Consider the following 11,306-nt stretch of genomic DNA (forward strand, 5'->3'; position numbering starts at 1 on the left):
GATCATCACGTGGTGTCTCGGCACGACGAACTGTCGCAATGGTGCATATTCAGGGAGAACACTTATACCTTGAAATTTAGTGAGAGATCATCTTATAATGCTACCGCCGAACTAAGCAAAATAAGATACATAAAGGATAAACATCACATGCAATCAAAATATGTGACATGATATGGCCATCATCATCTTGTGCCTTTGATCTCCATCTCCAAAACACCGTCATGATCTCTATCGTCACCGGCATGACACCATGATCTCCATCATCTTGATCTCTATCAATGTGTTGTCACATGGTCGTCTCACCAACTATTTCTTTTGCAACTATTGCTATCGCATAGCGATAAAGTAAAGCAATTGTATGGTGCTTGCATCTTATGCAATAAAGAGACAACCATAAGGCTTCAGCCAGTTGCCGATAGCAGTGTTACAAAACATGATCATCTCATACAATAAAATTTAGCATCATGTCTTGACCATATCACATTACAACATGCCCTGCAAAAACAAGTTAGACGTCCTCTACTTTGTTGCTGCAAGTTTTACGTGGATGCTACGGGCTGAGCAAGAACCGTTCTTACCTACGCATCAAAAACCACAACGCGGTATAGTGATTTCTTTTTGATCTTCAGAAAGAACCCTGTTCATTGAATCCGATTCAACTAAAGCTGGAGAAACAGACACCCACTAGCCACCTGTGTGCGAAGCACGTTGGTAGAACCAGTCTCGCGTAAGCGTGCGTGTAATGTCGGTCTGGGCCGCTTCATCCAACAATGCCGCTGAATCAAGAATCAACTAGTGACGGCAAGCAATATGTATATACCCACACCAACAACTCCTTTGTGTTCTACTCGTGCATATAACATCTACGCATAAACCTGGCTCTGATGCCACTGTTGGGGAACGCAGTAATTTCAAAAAATTCCTACGCACACGCAACATCATGGTGATGCATAGCAACGAGAGGGGAGAGTGTTGTCCACGTACCCTCGTAGACCATAAGCGAAAGCGTTATGACAACGTGGTTGATGTAGTCGTACGTCTTCACGATCGATCGATTCTAGTACCGAACGTACAGCACCTCCGTGATCTGCACACGTTCAGCTCGGTGACGTCCCACGAACTCACGATCCAGTAGAGCTTCGAGGGAGAGTTCCGTCAGCACGACGGCGTGATGATGTTGTTGATGAAGCTACCGACGCAGGGCTTCGCCTAAGCACTGCTACGATATGACCGAGGTGGATTATGGTGGAGGGGGCCACCGCATACGGCTAAAAGATCAATGATCAACTTGTGTGTCTATGGGGTGCCCCCTAGCCACGTATATAAAGGATGGAGGAGGAGGAGGCCGGCCTAGAGGGGGCGCCAAGTGTGGGGAGTCCTACTAGGACTCCCAAGTCCTAGTAGGATTCCCCTTTTCCTTTCTGGAGTAGGAGAGAAGAAAGAGGAAAAGAGAGAGGGAATAGGAAAGGGCAAGGGGGGCGCTGATACGTCTCTAACGTATCTATAATTTTTTATTGCTCCATGCTATATTATCTACTGTTTTGGACTATATTGGGCTTTATTTTCCACTTTTATATTACTTTTGGGACTAACCTATTAACCGGAGGCCCAGCCCAGAATTGCTGTTTTTTGCCTATTTCAGTGTTTCGAAGAAACGGAATATCAAACGGAGTCCAAACGGAATAAAACCTTTGGGAATGTGATTTTCTCACCGAACGTGATCCAGGAGACTTGGACCCTACGCCAAGGAACAAAAGAGGCGGTCACGAGGGTGGGGGCGCCCCCCTAGGGCGCGCCCCCTGCCTCGTGGGCCCCTCGGAGCTCCACCGACGTACTCCTTCCTCCTATATATATACATACGTACCCCCAAACGATCAGAAGAGGAGCCAAAAACCTAATTCCACCGCCACAACTTTCTGTATCCACGAGATCCCATCTTGGGGCCTATTCCGGAGCTCCGCCGGAAGAGGGCCGTCATCACGAAGGGCTTCTACATCATCATAGCCTCTCCGATGAAGTGTGAGTAGTTTACCTCAGACCTTCGGGTCCATAGTTAGTAGCTAGATGGCTTCTTCTCTCTCTTTGAATCTCAATACAAAGTTCTCCCCCTCTCTTGTGGAGATCTATTCGATGTAATCTTCTTTTTGCGGTGTGTTTGTTGAGACCGATGAATTGTGGGTTTATGTTCAAGTCTATCTATGAATAATATTTGAATCTTCTCTGAATTCTTTTATGTATGATTGGTTATCTTTGCGAGTCTCTTCGAATTATCCGTTTGGTTTGGCCAACTAGATTGGTAGTTCTTGCCATGGGAGAAGTGCTTAGCTTTGGGTTCGATCTTGCGGTGTCCTTTCCCAGTGACAGAAGGGGCAGCAAGGCACGTATTGCATCGTTGCCATCGAGGATAACAAGATGGGGTTTATTTCATATTGCATGAATTTATCTCTCTACATCATGTCATCTTGCTTAAGGCGTTACTCTGTTTTTAACTTAGTACTCTAGATGCATGCTGGATAGCGGTCGATGAGTGGAGTAATAGTAGCAGATGCAGAACCGTTTCGGTCTACTTGTCACGGACGTGATGCCTATATACATGACCATGCCTAGATATTCTCATAAGTATGCTTAATTCTGTCAATTGCTCAACAGTAATTTGTTCACCCACCGTAGAATACTTATGCTCTTGAGAGAAGCCACTAGTGAAACCTATGGCCCCGGGTATATTCTCATCATATCAATCTCCATTACTTTAATCTTGCGTTGCTTTTTTACTTTGCTTTTACTTTTTACTTTGCATCTTTATACCAAAAATACCAAAAATATTATATCTATCAGATCTCACTCTCATAAGTGACCGTGAAGGGATTGACAACCCCTAATCGCGTTGGTTGCGAGTAGCTATCGTTTTGTGCAGGTACGAGGGACTTGAGCGTGGCCTCCTACTGGATTGATACCTTGGTTCTCAAAAACTGAGGGAAATACTTACGCTACTCTGCTGCATCATTCTTTCCTCTTCGGGGAAATCCAACGCAAGCTCACGACGTAGCAAGAAGAATTTCTGGCGCCGTTGCCGGGGAGTCTATGCAAAAGTCAACATACCAAGTACCCATCACAATCCCTATCACTCACATTACATTATTTGCCATTTGCCTCTCGTTTTCCTCTCCCCCAATTCACTCTTGCCGTTTTATTCGCCCTCTCTCTATCCTCCCTCTCTATTTGCCTCTTTTGCCCGTTTGCCTTTGTTTGCTCGTGTGCTAGTTTGTTTGCTTGTTTGTCGCAATGGCTCATGATACTACCAAATTGTGTGACTTCACCAATACCAATAATAATTATTTCCTTAGCACTCCAATTGCTCCTCTTGCCAATACCGAATCTTGTGAAATCAATGCTGCTTTGTTGAATCTTGTTATGAAAGATCAATTCGCTGGCCTTCCTAGTGAAGATGCCGCTACTCATCTGAATAGCTTCGTTGATTTATGTGATATGCAAAAGAAAAAATATATCGATAATGATGTCGCTAAATTGAAGCTATTTCCTTTTTTGCTTAGAGATCATGCTAAAGCTATAGTATTGATTCCTGAAACAAGTGCAAAGATGCTTTTATCTCTAAGTATTTCCCTCCCGCTAAGATTATCTCTCTTAGAAACGATATTATGAATTTTAAGCAACTTGATCATGAACATGTTGCACAAGCTTGGTAGAGAATGAAATTAATGATACGTAATTGCCCTACTCATGGTTTGAATGTGTGGATGATTATACAAAATTTTTATGCCAGATTGAATTTTGCTTCTAGAAATCTTTTAGATTCGGCCGCGGGAGGTACTTTTATGGAAATCACTTTAGGAGATGCTACTAAACTCCTAGATAATATTATGGTTAATTATTCTCAATGGCATACTGAAAGAACTTCTAATAAAAAAGTGCATGCGATAGAAGAAATCAATGTGTTGAGTGGAAAGATGGATGAACTTATGAAATTATTTGCTACTAAGAGTGTTTCTTCTGATCTTAATGATATGCCTTTGTCTACTTTGATTGAGAATAATAATGAATCTTTGGATGTGAATTTAGTTGGTAGGAATAATTTTGGTAACAACGCTTATAGAGGGAATTTTAATCCTAGGCCATATCCTAGTAATCCTTCTAATAATTATGGGAATTCCTACAACAACTCTTATGGAAATTATAATAAGATGCCCTCTGAATTTGAGAATAGTATTAAAGAGTTTATGAATTCACAAAAGAATTTTAATGCTTTGCTTGAAGAGAAATTGCTTAAAGTTGATGAATTGGCTAGGAACGTTGATAGAATTTCTCTTGAGATTGATTCTTTAAAGCTTAGATCTATTCCTCCTAAGCATGATATCAATGAGTCTCTCAAAGCCATGAGAATTTCCGTTGATGAGTGCAAGGAAAGAACCGCTAGGATGCGTGCCTCCAAAGATGCCTTTATTAAAGCTTGTTCTTCCAATTCCTATGAAAATCAAGATGAAGATCTAAAAATTATTGATGTGTCTCCTATTAAATCTTTGTTTTGCAATATGAATCTTGATGAAACTGAATATGATCTTCCTTTACCTAGAAGGCGTTCTCAAAATTCAGAGTATTTAGATCTTTGTGATGAAATTGATGAAAGTGGGATTGAAAGAAATAAAAATCTAGACGTTGCTAAACCCACTATATTGGATTTCAAGGAATTTAATTATGAAAGTTGTTCTTTCATTGATTGTATTTCCTTGTTGCAATCCGTGCTAAATTCTCCACATGCTTATAATCAAAATAAAGCCTTCACCGAACATATTGTTGATGCCTTGATGCATATCCCGGTACACCGCCGGAGGCATTCATATAGAGTCATATTTTATTCTAAGTATTGAGTTGTAATTGTTGAGTTGTAAGAAAAATAAAAGTGTGATGATCATCATTATTAGAGCATTGTCCCAGTGAGGAAAGAATGATGGAGACTATGATTCCCCCACAAGTCGGGACGAGACTCCGGACGAAAAATAAATAAAAGAGGCCAAAGAAGCCCAAATAAAAAAAGAGGCCATAAAAAGGCCCAAATAAAAAAATGAGGGAAAAAGAGAGAAGGGACAATGTTACTATCCTTTTACCACACTTGTGCTTCAAAGTAGCACCATGATCTTCATAGTAGAGAGTCTCTCATGTTATCACTTTCATATACTAGTGGGAATCTTTCATTATAGAACTTGGCTTGTATATTCCAGTGATGGGCTTCCTCAAATTGCCCTAGGTCTTCATGAGCAAGCAAGTTGGATACACACCCACTTAGTTTCTTTTTGAGCTTTCATATACTTATAGCTCTAGTGCATCCGTTGCATGGCAATCCCTACTAACTCACATTGATATCTATTGATGGGCATCTCCATAGCCCGTTGATACGCCTAGTTGATGTGAGACTATCTTCTCCCTTTTTGTCTTCTCCACAACCACCATTCTATTCCACCTATAGTGCTATGTCCATGGCTCACGCCCATGTATTGCGTGAAGATTGAAAAAGTTTTGAAAAAGTTAGAGTATGAAACAATTGATTGGCTTGTAATCGGGGTTGTGCATGATTTAAATATTTTGTGTGGTGAAGTTAGAGCATAGCCAGACTATATGATTTTCTAGGGATAACTTTCTTTGGCCATGTTATTTTGAGAAGACATAATTGCTTTATTAGTATGCTTGAAGTATTTTTTTTATGTCAATATAAACTTTTGTCTTGAATCTTTCTAATCTGAATATTCATATCACAATTAAGAAGATTTGCATTGAAATTATGCCAAGTAGCAATCGGCATCAAAAATTCTCTTTTTATCATTTACCTACTCAAGGACGAGCAGGAATTAAGCTTGGGGATGCCAGATACGTCTCCAACATATCTATAATTTTTGATTGCTGCATGCTATATTATCTACTGTTTTGGACTATATTGGGCTTTATTTTCCACTTTTATATTACTTTTGGGACTAACCTATTAACCGGAGGCCCAGCCCAGAATTGTTGTTTTTTGCCTATTTCAGTGTTTCGAAGAAACGGAATATCAAACGGAGGCCAAACGGAATAAAACCTTCGGGAACGTGATTTTCTCACCGAACATGATCCAGGAGACTTGGACCCTACACCAAGGAACAAAAGAGGCGGTCACGAGGGTGGGGGCGCCCCCCCTAGGGCGCGCCCCCTGCCTCGTGGGCCCCTCGGAGCTCCACCGACGTACTCCTTCCTCCTATATATACATACGTACCCCCAAACAATCAGAAGAGGAGCCAAAAACCTAATTCCACCGTCGCAACTTTCTGTATCCACGAGATCCCATCTTGGGGCCTGTTTCGCAGCTCCGCCGGAAGAGGGTCATCATCACGGAGGGCTTCTACATCATCATAGCCTCTCCGATGAAGTGTGAGTAATTTACCTTAGACCTCCGGGTCCATAGTTAGTAGCTAGATGGCTTCTTCTCTCTCTTTGAATCTCAATACAAAGTTCTCCCCCTCTCTTGTGGAGATCTATTCAATGTAATCTTCTTTTTGCGATGTGTTTGTTGAGACCGATGAATTGTGGGTTTATGTTCAAGTCTATCTATGAATAATATTTGAATCTTCTCTGAATTCTTTTATGTATGATTGGTTATCTTTGCAAGTCTCTTCGAATTATTTGTTTGGTTTGGCCAACTAGATTGGTAGTTCTTGCCATGGGAGAAGTGCTTAGCTTTGGGTTCGATCTTGCGGTGTCCTTTCCCAGTGACAGAAGGGGCAGTAAGGCATGTATTGCATCGTTGCCATCGAGGATAACAAGATGGGGTTTATTTCATATTGCATGAATTTATCTCTCTACATCATGTCGTCTTGCTTAAGGCGTTACTCTGTTTTTAACTTAATACTCTAGATGCATGCTGGATAGGATCGATGAGTGGAGTAATAGTAGAAAATGCAGAATCGTTTCGGTCTACTTGTCACGGACGTGATGCCTATATATATGATCATGCCTAGATATTCTCATAACTATGCTTAATTCTGTCAATTGCTCAACAGTAATTTGTTCACCCACCGTAGAATACTTATGCTCTTGAGAGAAGCCACTAGCGAAACCTATGGCCCCCGGGTCTATTCTCATCATATCAATCTCCATTACTTTAATCTTGCTTTGCTTTTTTACTTTGCTTTTACTTTTTACTTTGCATCTTTATACCAAAAATACCAAAAATATTATATCTATCAGATCTCACTCTCGTAAGTGACCGTGAAGGGATTGACAACCCCTAATCGCGTTGGTTGCGAGTAGCTATCGTTTTGTGCAGGTACGAGGAACTTGAGCGTGGCCTCCTACTGGATTGATACCTTGGTTCTCAAAAACTTAGGGAAATACTTACGCTACTTTGCTGCATCATCCTTTCCTCTTCGGGGAAATCCAACGCAAGCTCAAGATGTAGCAGACGCCGCCCCCTTTCCCCTAGTCCAATTCGGACCTATGGGGGGCGCCTCCTTCCCTTTGGTCTGCCTCCTCTATTCCCGTATGGCCCAATAAGGCCCAATACTTCTCCCACCGAATTCCCGTAACTCTCCGGTACTCCGAAAAATATCCGAATCACTCGGAACCTTTCCGATGTCCGAATATAGTCTTCCAATATATCAATCTTTACGTCTCGACCATTTTGAGACTCCTCGTCATGTCCCCGATCTCATCCGGGACTCCGAAGAAACTTCGGTCATCAAATCACATAACTCATAATACAAATCGTCACAGAACGTTAAGCGTGCGGACCCTATGAGTTCGAGAACTATGTAGACATGACCGAGACACATCTCCGGTCAATAACCAATAGCAGAACCTGGATGCCCATATTGGTTCCTACATATTCTACGAAGATCTTTATCGGTCAAACCGCATAACAACATACGTTGTTCCCTTTGTCATCGGTATGTTACTTGCCCGAGATTCGATCGTCGATATCTCAATACCTAGTTCAATCTCGTTACTAGAAAATCTCTTTACTCGTTCCATAATGCTACATCCCATAACTAACTCATTAGCTACATTGCTTGCAAGGCTTATTGTGATGTGCATCACCAAGAGGGCCCAGAGATACCTCTCCGACAATCGGAGTGATAAATCCTAATCTCGATCTATGCCAACTCAACAAGTACCATCAGAGACACCTGTAGAGCACCTTTATAATCACCCAGTTACGTTGTGACGTTTGGTAGCACACAAAGTGTTCCTCCGGTACTCGGGAGTTGCATGATCTCATAGTCATAGGAACATGTATAAGTAAAGGAGAAAGCAATAGCAACAAACTAAACGATCATCGTGCTAAGCTAACAGATGGTTCAAGTCAATCACATTATTATCTAATGATGTGATCCCGTTAATCAAATGACAACTCATGTCTATGATTAGGAAACATAACCATCATTGATTCAACGAGCTAGTCAAGTAGAGGCAAACTAGTGACACTCTGTTTCTCTATGTATTCACACATGTACTAAGTTTCCGGTTAATACAATTCCAGCATGAATAATAAACATTTATCATGATATAAGGAAATATAAATAACAACTTTATTATTGCCTCTAGGGCATATTTCCTTAGTGACTATTGACAATTGACAATTACTCCCTCCTTTGCTTAGGTCCCTCTAAACAATTACTCCCTCCTTTCATCTATATATGGCTTAATGCGTTTTTCAAGACCGTCTTTGACTATTGACAAGATTAATAGTACATGAGATGTATAATGTGAAAATTATATCATTGGAAGCAGTGGCGGAGCTAGCATTTGAGATGAGGGTGGTCCGCTCCTAAATTTTTTTGATAAGAAATGTGACAAGTGAATGTTCTACTTCCTCCGTCCCATATATAATATAAGAACGTTTTTGACACTAGTGTAGTGTGAAAAACGTTCTTATATTTTGGGACAAAGGGAGTAACTAATTGCCAAAATATTACATAGAAATTGTTCAATATGGTCTTTCAAACACACGAGAATTCTCAATTAAGTCTAATTTTTCTACAAAGAAGGCTACATAGTGAAGGAAATATGCCCTAAAGGCAATAATAAAGTTATTATTTATTTCCTTATTTCATAATAAATGTTTATTATTCATGCTAGGATTGTATTAGCCGGAAACATAATACATGTGTGAATACATAGACAAACAGAGTGTCACTAGTATGCCTCTACTTGACTAGATCGTTGATCAAAGATGGTTATGCTTCCTAACCATATACATGAGTTGTCATTTGATTAACGGGATCACATCACTAGGAGAATGATGTGATTGACTTGACCCATTCTGTTAGCATAGCACTTGATCATTTAGTTTGTTGCTATTGCTTTCTTCATGACTTATAATGTTCCTATGACTATGAGATTATGCAACTCCCATTTACCGGAGGAACACTTTGTGTGCTACCAAACGTCACAACGTAACTGGGTGATTATAAAGGTGCTCTACAGGTGTCTCCGAAGGTACTTGTTGGGTTGGCGTATTTCGAGATTAGGATTTGTCACTCTGATTGTCGGAGAGGTATCTCTGGGCCCTCTCGGTAATGCACATCACTTAAGCCTTGTAAGCATTGCAACTAATGAGTTAGTTGCGGGATGATGTATTATAGAACGAGTAAAGAGACTTGCCGGTAACGAGATTGAACTAGGTATTGAGATACCGACGATCGAATCTCGCGCAAGTAACATACCAATGACAAAGGTAACAACGTATGTTGTTATGCGGTCTGACCGATAAAGATCTTCGTAGAATATGTAGGAGCCAATATGATCATCCAGGTTCCGCTATTGGTTATTGACCGGAGACGTGTCTCGGTCATGTCTACATTGTTCTCGAACCTTTAGGGTCCGCACGCTTAACGTTACGATGACATTTTCATTATGAGTTTATATGTTTTGATGTACCGAAGGTTGTTCAGAGTCCCGGATGTGATCACGGACATGACGAGGAGTCTCAAAATGGTCGAGACAAAAAGATTGATATATTGGAAGCCTATGTTTGAACATCGGAAGTGTTTGGGGTGAAATCAGCATTTTACCGGAGTACCGGGAGGTTACCGGAACCCCCCGGTAACCTAATGGGCCTTAATGGGCCTAGTGGAGGAAGTAGAGAGGAGGCCAAGGGGCAGCCGCGCGCCCCTCCCCCCCAGTCCGAATTGGACAAGGAGGGAGGCGGCGCCCCCCCTTTCCTTTCACCTCTTTCTCTCCTTCCCCCCAAGTCCTAGTCCAACATGGAAAAGGGGGGGAGTCCTACTCCCAGTGGGAGTAGGACTTCTCCTGGCGCGCCCCTTGCCTGGCCGCACCTCCTCCCCCTTGCTCCTTTATATACGGGGGCAGGGGGCACCCCATAGACACAACAATTGATCATTGATCTCTTAGCCGTGTGCGGTGCCCCCCTCCACCATAATCCTCGATAATATTGTAGCGGTGCTTAGGCGAAGCCCTGCGACGGTAGAACATCAAGATCGTCACCACGCCGTCGTGCTGACGGAACTCTTCCCCGACATTCTGCTGGATCGGAGTCCGGGGATCGTCATCGAGCTGAACGTGTGCTAGAACTCGGAGGTGCCGTAGTTTCGGTGCTTGATCGGTCGGGCCGTGAAGACGTACGACTACATCAACCGCGTTGTTATAACTCTTCCGCTTCCGGTCTACGAGGGTACGTAGACAACACTCTCCTCTCTCGTTGCTATGCATCACCATGATCTTGCGTGTGCGTAGGAAAATTTTGAAATTACTACGTTCCCCAACACATAGTACATACTACATGGACCATCGTGCATACCTTGAGAAGTTCTTCGGTTTATTCTTTGGCTACATCTGTATAGCCCCTGCCTTTTCTTTCCTATCTTCATAACTTCTCTTTGAAAAAGAGAAACAATGTCTCGGGTCCTTTTCATTCTTCAACAATTCTGTAATAAGAATTTCCATCAATAGAGTTCAAAAAAAATCTATCAATAAAGCTATTTGGGTAGAAATTATGTGCAAAATAATGCATGTGTTCGGTTAATCCACATGATAGGATAGCACAACAAAAACACAAACCCTAGATAAGAAATTGGGGAAGCAAAAATTTGGCATTTGATAACTTAAATTGGGCTGACTTGCTGCCGCCAGAATGGGGCACTTTGGGCACTCGGCGGCCGCCGCCGGCCACGCATGGCAGGGGCAGGGGCGCACACAGCTCGCTGTCACAGGGGGCAGGAAGGACTAAAGGAGAGGCATGATCCTCCTCGACGGCTGGGCTCTGGCCGGCCGCCGGCGACCGGCGAGGCCCGCGACAAGTGAGGGTG

The sequence above is a fragment of the Triticum aestivum genome, chromosome 5A (genome assembly GCF_018294505.1).
Source record: "Triticum aestivum cultivar Chinese Spring chromosome 5A, IWGSC CS RefSeq v2.1, whole genome shotgun sequence".
Taxonomy (NCBI): domain Eukaryota; kingdom Viridiplantae; phylum Streptophyta; class Magnoliopsida; order Poales; family Poaceae; genus Triticum; species Triticum aestivum.